At 52.3% G+C, this 14,959-nt stretch overlaps 1 protein-coding gene across 1 annotated transcript in view; it reads right to left on the reverse strand.

Moving 5' to 3' along the window:
- LOC142245079 (cytochrome c, somatic) overlaps nt 1-14,959 on the reverse strand; it is a 223,144-nt gene that overhangs the window by 116,490 nt on the left and 91,695 nt on the right. The gene's annotated exons all lie outside the window — the stretch shown is intronic.

Consider the following 14,959-nt stretch of genomic DNA (forward strand, 5'->3'; position numbering starts at 1 on the left):
TATGTGCCCCTGCTATTTACTGTGTAATGGCTGTGTCTGACTATACAGGAACATGGTCTGATCATACTCCTACGCAGGGGAGGACTTAAAAAAGTATGCAGACATTACAGCACAGGATCGCAAATTATTCTTTCTTTGAGGAAAAAGATTTTTTAAAAGCAAGTAGTGAAATGTTTTACCTCACAAGAAGAATCAGCTGTGATCAATTGATTAAGTTTAACTTTATTCTTGGGGAAACCCCTTTAAGGGTGAATTAAAAGCAAAGCCACAGAAAGATTTAGGGTTTTTTTTCTTGCTATATTGAACTTTCGAGGAATTTTAATTTCTTTTTCTGTGGCTTTGCATTTAATTTTAGGTAGGGACTCGCAAGATAATGAGGACCCTTGACGTGGGTTGCGAGCTTGTATATTTTGGCCAAAATATTGACCCATGCCACATAAATTTATTATACATTTTTTGAATATTACATCTCTTTTTATGCCGGATGAAGCCAAGCCCATCTATGTTGGCCTTGTAAACAAGGTGTCTGTGATTGTGGGGTGCACTGATAGAGTGCTGGGCAGCCCGCCTAATCTAATAGTATGGACGTCACTAATAGGCTGTATGCCAGGCACTGTGCACTTCATGTGTGTGACCAGCCCCCTATACAGGCCATATCTGTGTGCAATGTTAATACTGAGCAATCACCCCTCCATGATTTGGCAGGTTGTGAGTGGTTGTCTCATCAGTGTTTAGCACCTTAGTTACCTCCAAATTTATCAAGGAGGGCTGCTCCATCTGGTTACTGCATTACATTCTGTCACATGGGCAGGTTTTTTTTTTGCTATATTGAACTTAAAATTTTTTAATTTTTCTGTGGCTTTGCTTATATTTTTAGTATAGCGACTCACAAAACAATGAGGACCCTTGACGTTGGGTTGTGAGCTTGCGTATTTTGGCCAAAATATTAACCAATACCTCATTAATTTATATTTTTATGTAAACAATTCTCGATTAGAGCCAATTCTATCTATGTTGGTCTTGTAAACTAGGGTGTCTTTCTCGGTGGAGTGCAATGATAGAGTGCTGGGTAGGGAGCCTGTACCGGTGCAGTGCAATGATAGAGTGCTTGGTAGGGAGCCTGTACCGGTGCAGTGCAATGATAGAGTGCTGGGTAGGGTGTCTGTCCCGGTGGAGTGCAATGATAGAGTGCTGGGTAGGGTGTCTGTCCCGGTGGAGTGCAATGATAAAGTGCTGGGTACGGTGTCTGTCCCGGTGGAGTGCAATGATAAAGTGCTGGGTAGTCCTTTTGATCTAATAGTAGGGGCTTCAGTAATAGGCTGTAAGCCAGGCGCACTGTGCACTAAATTACCTGCCCTGTATACAAGCATAATGCCTGTGCAATTTTAATACTGAGCAATCACCCACTCCATGCATTGGTAGGTTGTGAGTGGTTGTCTCCTCAGTATTTTGCCCCTGTGCTGCCTTCATCTTTATCAAGGAGGGCTGCTGTATCCTGTTAGTGCATCAGTTTGTGACCTGGGCAGATAAATACTGTTGCCTTTTCGTTTGCTATGTTTAACTTATTGCTGAATCAATCATTAGCCTCAAGCTCGCTCCTCCGGCCAGCAGCTACTCTGTAGATGCAACCCATTGCCTGTGGTAAGTCTCTATTTCTGTACAGGGGTGTAAAAGTGAAGGCCAGTGTGGCGCCCTGGACAAGCCAGGACGTCACAGGTACTGCAACAACACACACCACACCCCGGCTAGGCACACCGAAGTCAGACAAAAATCCTTGTTGCCTCCCTCCAGGGGCTGATGTCCACACCAGGGGGTGGAGCCAGGCAGTTGGCCCCATCCACCGAGGAGTTCACAGTCCTGGAGGCGGGAAAAGAAAGTCAGTTTAGTTTGAGGAGTTGAAGAGTGAAGTGGTAGTAGAGGAGACTGACCGTGTCCGGGTGCGTGGCCCGGGCACATACAGCAAGGTTGGCAGACGGTGGTGACCGTCTGCAGGAGAGGCTGATTGACGTGAACCGTAAGGACCGGAAACGGGCGGTGGCCCGCCGGTACCGGATCGGGGAGCAAAGAGAAGCCAGCACCATTCGGCAGGGCCTACGGACCCCGACCAGGCTAGGAGTCGCTGTAAAACCGGTCAAATCCGTTAGCGAAGGGAACCTCCGGGGTTTCCCAGCAGACCCGATTGAAGGCAACAGCTCAAACCGTGAAGGGAAATACAGTCACCGCCAACGCTACAGTTCCCAGGGCCAGAGCCTGCGGGCAAACGGGGCTCCCTCAGCCTCCATCCAAGCTGGGGAGCGGGTTACCGGTGGGAAGCCACCAGAACCGAGAACATCAGACAGGTACAGGGAAAGGCAGTCACCGCCAACCTACCGGGAGAACTACCGCAGCCGTGGCTCGAGCAGCAATAGCAGCAGCGCCGGACCCGAGCGTGGTGAGCGCAGCGTCACCTCCCCACCCGCGACAACTTGGTGTCATGAACAGGATCTTACCGCTCTGCCGTCTGGTAGAGGTGCGCCTTGTGACCGCCGGAGGTGTCCGGCCGAAAATCTTGAGAAGCCGCCATTTTGGGAGCGAAAAGTCCCCGCTCGAGCGTCTCCTAGAGCAGTGGAGGCGCAAAAGCCGAAACTCCGCCCCTGTAAAGAAGGAGCCGGAAAGAGACTAAGGGGGACGGATGGCGTCTGGCCGCATGTAGCCCGCGGCTATAAAAGCAGGGACGCCAGGACCCTGCGGCCATACTGGGTTCCTGGAAAGCACCATTGCCGAGATGCACAGTCCAACCGACAACCCCGTAGTCCCCGCGCCAGGCACTGCGGCGTGGGTGAAGGACCGGACTGCCCCGCTGAGTAACCGTCTGCAGGCCCGCATGCAGCTCCTCCTGGAGGAGTGGGAGGCCGACATGGCGGACGTGGTGGCTGCTATGCGGAGACGCGAGGTGGAGGAAGATTTGGAGGAGCGGGTAAGGGACCCACGCCCCTGTATTCCTGAGGGATCGGTCACTGCGGCTGGGGGGCCCGGCCTGCACCCGCTCACCCTGCCGCCTCCCCCGCTACCCGCGTTAGTCGCTGCCGCCCCGCCACTAGGCCCGCTACCCACTCAACCGGTAGCGGTACCCTGCCAATCCGCCCCGGCGGACCGACCGGCTGCAGACGCTCGGGGCCGCCCTGAACCGCTCCTCTGGGAGCCGCCGAGGCCGCGGCCCCTTAACGAAGATGTATCAGAGGCTCCGGCAGGGATCGCGCCAGGGTCCATGCCCGAGCCCGGGACCGTGGAGTGGATGAAGGCCAGAGTAATTGAATTCAACCAACGCCAACAGAATCAGATATACCTCATAATGGAGCAGTGGACCAGTGAGGTGGAAACGCTGGTTGTGACTGCCCCGGTGTATGAGATGGGAGCCGATGTGACGGAGCCGGCAAGTGACCCACGCCTCCATGTCCCACAAGGACCGGCCACTGCGGCTGAGGGGCCCGGTCCGGTCTCGGCCCTCGTGTCGTCCCTGCCATTACCCAGGGGGCACCTCAATGTTGACCGACCTGATCTGCTGCCCAGTGCCACCACAGTAGAACCTGACATGCTGAGTGCCGGAAGCCCGGAGACTGCGGCAGCTGGCGGCAACCCGCCTGGCGCAGGGACAGCTGATAATGACTCCGGCCCTGGCACCAAGCCTACCTCTGAGTTTGAAAAGGCGAGTGAGCGTCTCCGCTACGAAGGAGGGCCGGTGGTTTTCTATAGCCCGCGCACCGGTGGAAATGGATACCGGGCACCCCTCTCCCAACAGGCCTGTCACTGCATGTTCGAAATGCTAGTAGCAGAGGATGAGGCCACCTCAGCAGAAGAGTCAGAGTGATGGCAGCGGGGCCCCACTGCAAGTTGTCCCCGTTGGGACTACCTGTACCGTTAAAAGTTTTAAATGATAACATTGAATTAACAGAAGATGTCACCTGATTGGAACTTTGATTGAACCGGCCGTTGCCGGCAACTAGTCCCCGTAGGGACTTTCTGCAACCGTTGCGTAAGGAACTTCTTACGGACAAGCCCGAGAACTTGCAGGGCAACCACAAACTTGTGGGATGTAAATAAAAATGTTTGTTGGCTTGAAACCGTTACCGCCTCTGGAGAGGCTGATTTGGGAGGATGGGCCTGGAGGAAAGGGATGGCCCAGGCCCGCCACTACCGTAACTGGTGGCGATCCTCCGGGGGTTCAGGGGTCCCCATGGACGCGGGTCCCCTGAATGAGACCGTACCCGCTCGGGCAGCCTGGTGATGGACTGTGGCAAGGGGTGCTGCCCACTTCTTAGGGGCAGCATCAGAGCCAGATTGTTTGGGTGGGAGAAGAGCGGAAGCCGTACCGTTGGAAAATGTTTGTGATGTTTTTACATGTTTTACCGTTTCCCATCTTTTGCAGTTAACAAAAATAAAACCGATGATGGACGGGCAGCCCGCGGATGGTCTGCATTTTACTAAGGGGGAATGTGGCGCCCTGGACAAGCCAGGACGTCACAGGTACTGCAACAACACACACCACACCCCGGCTAGGCACACCGAAGTCAGACAAAAATCCTTGTTGCCTCCCTCCAGGGGCTGATGTCCACACCAGGGGGTGGAGCCAGGCGGTTGGCCCCACCGACCGAGGAGTTCACAGTCCTGGAGGCGGGAAAAGGAAGTCAGTTTAGTTTGAGGAGTTGAAGAGTGAAGTGGTAGTAGAGGAGACTGACCGTGTCCGGGTGCGTGGCCCGGGCACATACAGCAAGGTTGGCAGACGGTGGTGACCGTCTGCAGGAGAGTCTGATTGACGTGAACCGTAAGGACCGGGGACGGGCGGTGGCCCGCCGGTACCGGATCGGGGAGCAAAGAGAAGCCAGCACCATTCGGCAGGGCCTACGGACCCCGACCAGGCTAGGAGTTGCTGTAAAACCGGTCAAATCCGTTAGCGAAGGGAACCCCGGGGTTTCCCAGCAGACCCGATTGAAGGCAACAGCTCAAACCGTGAAGGGAAACACAGTCACCGCCAACGCTACAGTTCCCAGGGCCAGAGCCTGCGGGCAAACGGGGCTCCCTCAGCCTCCATCCAAGCTGGGGAGCGGGTTACCGGTGGGAAGCCACCAGAACCGAGAACATCACACAGGTGCAGGGAAAGGCAGTCACCGCCAACCTACCGGGAGAACTACCGCAGCCGTGGCTCGAGCAGCAATAGCAGCAGCGCCGGACCCGAGCGTGGTGAGTGCAGCGTCCCCTCCCCACCCGCGACAACTTGGCGTCATGAACAGGATCTTACCGCTCTGCCGTCTGGTAGAGGTGCGCCTTGTGACCGCCGGAGGTGTCCGGCCGAAAATCTTGAGAAGCTGCCATTTTGGGAGCGAAAAGTCCCCGCTCGAGCATCTCCTAGAGCAGTGGAGGCGCAAAAGCCGAAACTCCGCCCCTGTAAAGAAGGAGCCGGAAAGAGACTAAGGGGGACGGATGGCGTCTGGCCGCATGTAGCCCGCGGCTATAAAAGCAGGGACGCCAGGACCCTGCGGCCATACTGGGTTCCTGGAAAGCACCATTGCCGAGATGCACAGTCCAACCGACAACCCCGCAATCCCCGCGCCAGGCACTGCGGCGTGGGTGAAGGACCGGACTGCCCCGCTGAGTAACCGTCTGCAGGCCCGCATGCAGCTCCTCCTGGAGGAGTGGGAGGCCGACATGGCGGACGTGGTGGCTGCTATGCGGAGACGCGAGGTGGAGGAAGATTTGGAGGAGCGGGTAAGGGACCCACGCCCCTGTATTCCTGAGGGATCGGCCACTGCGGCTGGGGGGCCCGGCCTGCACCCGCTCACCCTGCCGCCTCCCCCGCTACCCGCGTTAGTCGCTGCCGCCCCGCCACTAGGCCCGCTACCCGCTCAACCGGTAGCGGTACCCTGCCAATCCGCTCCGGCGGACCGACCGGCTGCAGACGCTCGGGGCCGCCCTGAACCGCTCCTCTGGGAGCCGCCGAGGCCGCGGCCCCTTAACGAAGATGTATCAGAGGCCCCGGCAGGGATCGCGCCAGGGTCCATGCCCGAGCCCGGGACCGTGGAGTGGATGAAGGCCAGAGTAATTGAATTCAACCAACGCCAACAGAATCAGATATACCTCATAATGGAGGAGTGGACCAATGAGGTGGAAACGCTGGTTGTGACTGCCCCGGTGTATGAGATGGGAGCCGATGTGACGGAGCCGGCGAGTGACCCACGCCTCCATGTCCCACAAGGACCGGCCACTGCGGCTGAGGGGCCCGGTCCGGTCTCGGCCCTCGTGTCATCCCTGCCATTACCCAGGGGGCACCTCAATGTTGACCGACCTGATCTGCTGCCCAGTGCCACCACAGTAGAACCTGACATGCTGAGTGCCGGAAGCCCGGAGACTGCAGCAGCTGGCGGCAACCCGCCTGGCGCAGGGACAGCTGATAATGACTCCGGCCCTGGCACCAAGCTCGAAAAGGCGAGTGAGCGTCTCCGCTACGAAGGAGGGCCGGTGGTTTTATATATATATATATATATATATATATATATATATATATATATATAAATATATCTATAAGAAGTAAATAAATAATAATAAATAATAAATAAATAAAACATAAATATGTTTTTTTTAAAGAAGTTGTCCAGTTACCAAAACTGTTTTTTTTTTTTCTGATAAATCTTGCTAATATGTGCCCCTCAACACATCTATTATGTTTTTTCAGCAAAATTACCTTTTATTGTGCACCAGCAGCACATGCTCATTGCTGGCTCCAGCTCTGATGGGGTTAATCTCTCCTCTGACTTCCTGTGTTCAGTTCCTGCAAGTCCCAGAATTCTTTGTGGCTCTAGGGCGGTGTCTAGCTTATCTAACACACCCATTGTGTCTAATACACCCACTCTGCTCCCACGCAAACCCTCCTCCCTGCCTCTTCCCAGTGGATGTGCACTCAGAGAAATCCCACACAGAGACAGCAGCAGCTCTACACAGCCAGGGGAAGAAAGTGTGTGTGCGCGTATATACAGTGTATGTGTATGTGTGCGCGTATATACAGTGTATGTGTATGTGTGCGCGTATTTACAGTGTATGTGTGTATATACAGTGTGTGTGCGCGTATATACAGTGTATGTGTATGTGTGCGCGTATATACAGTGTATGTGTATGTGTGCGCGTATATACAGTGTATGTGTATGTGTGCGCGTATTTACAGTGTATGTGTGTATATACAGTGTGTGTGCGCGTATATACAGTGTATGTGTATGCGTATATACAGTGTGTGCGCGTATATACAGTGTGTGCGTATATACAGTGTGTGTGTGTATATACAGTGTATGTGTATGTGTGCGCGTATATACAGTGTGTGCGCGTATATACAGTGTGTGTTTATATACAGTGTGTGAGTGTGTGTGTGTATGTCATACTCACCTGTCTGCAGGGTCCCGGTGCCATGCCTGCTTCCAGCCCCTGTCTCGGTCCCGCCGCTTCGGCTGTGTGCAGTCTCCCCGGGGCACGTACGAAGCTTGCAGGACCTGGCGGTGGATCACCTGATGCAGTCACCTGACGCATCAGCTGATCGATTCTCGCGGTGCCGGAGGCCGGCTATCAGCTGATCCTGCCGTCAGGGGACTTCATCAGCTGATTACCGGCAGCTCCTGCAGTGATGGGCCAGGATCAGACTCCCCTGCAGGAGCTGCCGGTAATCAGCACATAAGTATTATTTTTTTTTTTGCACTGATGCATCAGCTGATTGTATAATCGGCTTTTATACAATCAGCTGATGTGTGATGGGATTCAGGCACTTGATCCTGACACATCATCTGATCGCTTTGCCTTCCAGCAAACCGATCAGATGATATTGGATCCGGATTGGACGGCGCGGGACCCTAACCCAGGATTACTGCGGAGGGGGGTTTATTTCAATAAAGATGGAGTCACTAAATTGTGTTGTGTTTTATTTCTAATAAAAATATTTTTCTGTGTGTTGTGTTTTTTTTTTTTATCATTACTAGAAATTCATGGTGGCCATGTCTAATATTGGCGTGACACCATGAATTTCGGGCTTAGGGCCAGCTGATAATATACAGCTAGCCCTAACTCCATTATTACCCAGCTGTCACCCGTCACCAGGGCAGCTGGAAGAGTTGGATACAGCGCCAGAAGATGGCGCTTCTATGAAAGCGCCATTTTCTTTGGTGGCTGCGGACTGCAATTCGCAGTGGGGGTGCCCAAAAAGCTTGGGCACCCTTCACTGTGGATTCCAATCCCCAGCTGCCTAGTTGTACCCGGCTGGACACCAAAATTAGGCGAAGCTTACGTCATTTTTTTTTTAAATTATTTCATGAAATTCATGAAGTAATTAAAAAAAAAGGGCTTCTCTATATTTTTGGTTCCCAGCCGGGTACAAATAGGCAGCTGGGGGTTGGGGGCAGCCCGTACCTGCTTGCTGTACCCGGCTAGCATACAAAAATATGGCGAAGCCCATGTCATTTTTTTTTTCTTTTTGGGTAAAAAACTGCATACAGTCCTGGATGGAGGATGCTGAGCCTTGTAGTTCTGCAGCTGCTGTCTGCTCTCCTGCATACACTAGTGAATGGAGGATGCTGAGCCTTGTAGTTCTGCAGCTGCTGTCTGCTCTCCTGCATACACTAGTGAATGGAGGATGCTGAGCCTTGTAGTTCTGCAGCTGCTGTCTGCTCTCCTGCATACACTAGTGAATGGAGGATGCTGAGCCTTGTAGTTCTGCAGCTGCTGTCTGCTCTCCTGCAGGCAGCTACGGGCTGCCCCCAACCCCCAGCTGCCTAGTTGTACCCGGCTGGGAACCAAAAATATAGAGAAGCCCTTTTTTTTCATGAATTTCATGAAATAATTAAAAAAAAAAAAAAATGATGTGGGCTTCGCCAAATTTGTGAGTCCAGCCAGGTACAACTAGGCAGCTGGGGATTGGAATCCACAGTGCAGGGTGCCCAAACTTTCTGGGCCCCCCACTGTGAATTGCAGTCCACAGCTGCCCCAGAAAATGGCGCTTTCATAGAAGCGCCATCTTCAGGCGCTGTATCCAACTCTTCCAGTGGCCCTGGTTGCAGGTGGCACGCTGGGTAATAAGGGGTTAATACCAGCTATGTTTTACCAGCTGGTATAAAGCCCGAGATTCTTAATGTCAGGCCAAGTTTAACCTGGCCATTAAGAATCTCCAACAAAGGGTTTAAAAAAAAAAAAAAAGACATCACACAGAGAAAAATACTTTATTAGAAATAAATACACAGACACAGTAGGGACTCCATGTTTATTACTCCCTCTCACCCCTCCACGATGGAGAGATTTCTGTACTGACCATGCCAGGAGAGAGCGAGGAAAAAGAGCGAGCGGGGGGGAGAAGAGAGCATGGGGGGGAGAAGAGAGAGGGGGGGGAGAAGAGAGAGAGGGGGGGGAGAAGAGAGAGAGGGGGGGGAGAAGAGAGAGAGGGGGGGGAGAAGAGAGAGAGGGGGGGAGAAGAAAGAAAGGGGGGAGAAGAGAGAGAGGGGGGAGAAGAGAGAGAGGGGGGGAGAAGAGAGAGAGGGGGGGAGAAGAGAGAGGGGGGGGAGAAGAGAGAGAGGGGGGGAGAAGAGAGAGGGGGGAAGAGAGAGGGGGAGAGAGAGAGGGGGGAGAGAGAGGGGGGAGAGAGAGGGGGGGAGAGAGAGGGGGGGGAGAGAGAGGGGGGGAGAAGAGAGAGGGGGGGAGAAGAGAGAGAGGGGGGGGAGAAGAGAGAGGGGGGAGAAGAGAGAGGGGGGAGAAGAGAGAGGGGGGGAGAAGAGAGAGGGGGGGAGAAGAGAGAGAGGGGGGGAGGAGAGAGAGAGGGGGTGGAGAGAGAGGGGGTGAGAGGGGGGAGAGAGAGGGGGGGAGAAGAGAGAGAGGGGGGGAAGAGAGGGGGGGATAAGAGAGAGGGGGGGATAAGAGAGAGGGGGGGAGAAGAGAGAGAGGGGGGGGAGAAGAGAGAGGGGGGGGAGAAGAGTGGGGGGAGAGAAGAGAGTGGGGAAAGAAGAGGGGGGGGCAGAGGTGCTCTGTCACCAACTGTCTCCACTCTGTGACTTGTGGTGCAGGTGACAGAGTGCAGACAGTTGGTCCCATGCAGCAGGACAGGTGGCAGAGCACAGCGGTGACATGTCTGTCAGTGTCTTGCTGCTGGGAGGAGCAGATGATCACACTGCCCGACACCGGCCGCTCTCCTGACATCGCAGCAGAGCGGGCGGGTGGAGAGTGTGAGCACATACTTACATGCAGGGGGGGATTCAGCTGAAGAACCCCCCCCTGTACTGCACACTGGCGCCCCGTGTCTCACCATCTGCAGGACGCTAGCCGGCTCCACACTGACGTCCTCCGGATCCTCCCCTCGATGCTGAGCTCTGACGTGCGGTAGTCACCGCCCACAGCCCTGTCACTCAATCTGAGTGGCGCCGGCATCCTGTGACGTACCCGTCTTGTTTGAGAGCCCGGAAATGCCGGGACGTCAGAGGATGCCGGCGGCCACAGCTCCAGGGGGTCATGTGACAGGCACTGAGCGTGCAGCATAGCGCCGCTCAGTGCCAGAACTGGAAACACAAGCCAATGGAGAAAATACCTAGAATTGTAAGTAGAACTTCTACAGAAAATAAAAAAAATGGGTGAACCACCCCTTTAATTAATACATAAATAAATAATTAAAAAAAAAACGGCGTGCAGTCTCCCTCAATTTGATACCCAGCAAAGATAAAGCCTCACAGCTAGGGCTGGTATTCTCAGGCTGATGAGACCCATGTTATTGAGAGACCCGCAGCCTAAAAATATCAGCCAGCAGCCGAATGGAATTGCCACATCCATTGGATGTGACAGTCCCGGGACTTCACCCAGCTCATCCCAATTGCCCTGATGCGGTGGCAATCGGGGTAATAAAGAGTTAATGGCAGCCCATAGCAGCCACTAAGTCCTACATTAGTCATGGCAGGCATTAACGATCCGACATGTCTTATTTTGGACTGCTGTTTCTTTTGTTCCCAGTGAGATAAGCCAACACCAAAGTTGTTCGGAAGTAGCAGAGGTGTATGTTACCAGGCACCGTAGCAGAGAGGTGAGGAGCAAGCTGCCAGGCGCAGTATCAGAGGGGCATGTTGCCAGGCCTAGTAGCAGAGAGGCAAGGAGCGTGCTGCCAAGCAAAAGTAACATCGGGTGAAGAGTGCACCACAGCAGAGGGGCATGTTGCCAGGGGTGAGGAGCGCCAGGCACCACAGCAGGGGGAGCGCTGCAGCTGGTGGGAGACACTGCCAAGCGCTAGCAGACGGGTGTGCTGCCAGGTGCCAAAGCAGAGGGGTGCGCTGTCAGGCACCGCAGCAGTGGGGCACACTGCCAAACACAGGAGCAGTGGGGTGAGGGGCAAGCCGCCAGGCGCAGTAGGAGATGGGCAAGGGGGACTCTGCCTGGTGCACTAGTAAAGAGGCGTGCTGCCAAGTGCATATAGCAAGGGGGGAAAGGGGCCCAATGTCAAGCACAGTAGCAAAGGGGCAAGTGGAATAATGCCAGGTGCAGTTGCAGAGGGGCGAGGAGCACAATGACACATTGCCAGGCACAGTTGCTGAGCGGCGTTCTGCCAGGCGAAAGAAGCAAAGGGGCACAAGGCTAGATACAGTTGCAGAGGGCGGTGGGCACAATGCCAGGTACAGTAGCAGAGGGGTACATTGCCAGGCACAGTTGCAGAGGGATGAGGGGACACATTGCCAGAGACAGTTGCAGGCGGGCGAGGCACTGCCGGCCGCAGCAGCGGGTGGGCTGGGGTTTGCTGACCAGGAGGTGTCCCAGGCAGTCGCTATACCAAGTGTGCACTTCTATGTTTCCTATGGGCACAGGTTGGAACTACAACTTCCAGACTGCTGTGATTTCATCGCTGTGCGTCCTGTCCGGTCCACCAATGTGTTGTCTGCACTGGGAACAGCTGCTGACTGATCACAACTCTCTGGTATGAGCCACTCACCTGCTCATTGGGTCCAGAGGCCATTCTGTGTTTATCAGCAGATCATAGAGAAGGTTTTCCTCACTTTTCCCACTAACTGTCATGTCTATATGCTCCGCCATCTTTACTACTGAAAAGTGAACTAACAGCGCAGGAGCTCGGTCGTGGCTACAGAGATGATGATGTCGCAGGAGCGGGCGGAGCCTCCTGTATCACAGCGCCAGGCTCAACTGCTCTGAAGAGGAACTGATAGCGGCGCTGTCCTGCACAAGGGGGGGGGGATTGGGCAACGGAGCCATGTACTAGAGGAGGGGGCTGTATATAGATGAGAAGAGCCATGTACTAGAGGAGACGGCTGTATATAGATGAGAGGAGCCATGTACTAGAGGAGGGGGCTGTATATAGATGAGAGGAGCCATGTACTAGAGGAGGGGGCTGTATATAGATGAGAGGAGACATGTACTACAGGATGAGGCTGTATATAGATGAGAGGAGCCATGTACTAGAGGAGGCTGTATATAGATGAGAGGAGCCATGTACTAGAGTAGGGGGCTGTACATAGATGAGAGGAGACATGTACTGCAGGATGAGGCTGTATATAGATGAGAGGAGCCATGTACTAGAGGAGGCTGTATATAGATGAGAGGAGCCATGTATTGCAGGATGAGGCTTTATATAGATGAGAGGAGCCATGTATTAGAGGAGGAGGCTGTATATAGATGAGAGGAGCCATGAACTAGAGGAGGAGGCTGTATAGAGATGAGAGAAGCCATGTACTGCAGGATGGGGCTGTATATAGATGAGAGGAGCCATGTATTGCAGGATGAGGCTGTATATAGATGAGAGGAGCCATGTATTGCAGGATGAGGTTGTATATGGATGAGAGGAGCCATGTACTAGAGTAAGAGGCTATATAGAGATGAGAGGAGCCATGTACTAGAGGAGGAGGCTGTATATAGATGAGAGGAACCATGTACTAGAGGATGGGGCTGTATATAGATGAGAGGAGGCATGTACTAGAGGAGGAGGCTGTATATAGATGAGAGGAGCCATGTATTAGAGGAGGAGGCTGTATAGAGATGAGAGGAGCCATGTACTGCAGGATGGGGCTGAGAGGAGTGATGTACTGTTGTAAGTGGCTGTATATAACGGGATAAGAGAGGAGATGTACTGTGCAAAGCATGACCGCAGGACCAAAGTCACCAAAAGGAGACTTGTGAGACACTACAACCACAATATCGTTTATTGGAGTGTACCATTCATATATTTTATGTTTTTCATACAAGGCTGTATAACACAAGACGCGGCCCCCATCACATCTTCAGGGGTCTCTCCTGCATTTCTAAAAATTCAGAGTTTTTATTTATGTTAACATCTGTCACTGAATTTTCCCAGAATCCTTAGTGGCTGATCCTCCGGCTCTAGAGCTGTGAATTCAGGGAACCATTGATCGCACATTTGCTTTTTATAGCACTAAGTCTCTGCTTTGTAACTAGACAAGAAAACTGAACTCGACATCTGTGCATCGCAGTCATGAATGGTTCAGATGATGAAGGCCGGGCCCTGAATGGAATGTTCATCTCTGTTCTCATTGTGGTGACATCAGAGGTTTATGGCATCATGAAATATGCAGATTCCAACCAACTTCATAGAATATGCAAATTGTATCTGACCACATCCGATGACTAATAAAGGTGCCCCGCCCACTTGCCTATGTCATCACTTTGTGATGTCACAATGATCAAAGGCTCTAAACAAACCGCTCCTGGGAGCTTTACAGCCATTTCTCCCTTTTTTTACTATAGAGGCAGGACGATAGTGGCGAACCATGGCAGCCAGAAAGACGTAAGTGCAGCTCTGGGAATATAAACCTGGAGCCCTGCATCAATATTACTTTCTTATATAGGACAGAGGACAAGAACGAGCCTTTGGATTATAAACCGTGGAGCCTTTGGATTATAAACCGTGGAGCCTTTGGATTATAAACCGTGGAGCCCTGCAGCCTTATTGCCTTTTTGGAGAGAAACAGGATAAGAACGCTACATTTTCATCAGAATTAAAAAAGAGCCGATGAAGGACGACCCAGGAGCATGATGTGAACCTGGTGACGTATACCCCTCCCCTGCTCTGTATCTGCTAATGTCATGTAACCCTTTGATGGCGTTTAATCAAGGCTGGTGTTTTTCTACACCAACCTTCATGAAGCGCCCGTTGGAGTAAGATGCACCAAATTCATTTCCTCTTAATGAGTTTGACTCATCTTTTAAAGGGAATCTGTCGGGAGGTTGTTGCCACCTAATCTGCATAACGTAGGGGCAGAGACCCTGATTCCAGTGATGTGTCAATTACTGGGCTACTTAATGTATTTTTCATAAAATCACTGTGTAATCAGCAGGAGATTATCATTACAGGACTACTTGGCGTGCTACCAGGTAGTCCAGATTATTCATGAGCTCTGTATAACTGCTAGATCTGCAGCAGAGAAAACATTGATTTTATCAAAATGACAGCAAACAGTTTAGTAAGTGACACATCGCTGGAATCAGGGTCTCTTGTGACTTCTCCCTGTATCTTCAGCTCCTTGGGAGACTCATGTACAGGGTGCAGTGTAAAATATGCAAAACAATTAGCGTTTTTTTTTATGAGCTTTCTGGTTATAAGTCTTGTGAAAAATCTATGTGTAAATATTTTTTCTTCAGAATTTTAATTCAGGTTTTATAAAGGGCTTTTCCAGGCTTGAGGTAACAGTCTGCAGTTCCTCTAGGTGTCAGCACCTGAACGCATGTATGCAAGTCACATAGTAGTGGTCACATGACTGCCCGCTACCGGCACAGGCGAATTCTCACAGCGCACAGTGCAGCTCCTGTTAGGATTCAAAAGTCTGTCGTTAACCTGAAGCATGGACATCCCCTTTAAGACAAAAATTACATTTTATTATATATTAAATATATTAAAATGATTGTCCACGATGGGAAATCCCTTTTAAAGTAAATAGTTCCCCTTGTAAAATTTCTGGTGCAC

The sequence above is a fragment of the Anomaloglossus baeobatrachus genome, chromosome 7 (assembly GCF_048569485.1).
Source record: "Anomaloglossus baeobatrachus isolate aAnoBae1 chromosome 7, aAnoBae1.hap1, whole genome shotgun sequence".
NCBI lineage: Eukaryota > Metazoa > Chordata > Amphibia > Anura > Aromobatidae > Anomaloglossus > Anomaloglossus baeobatrachus.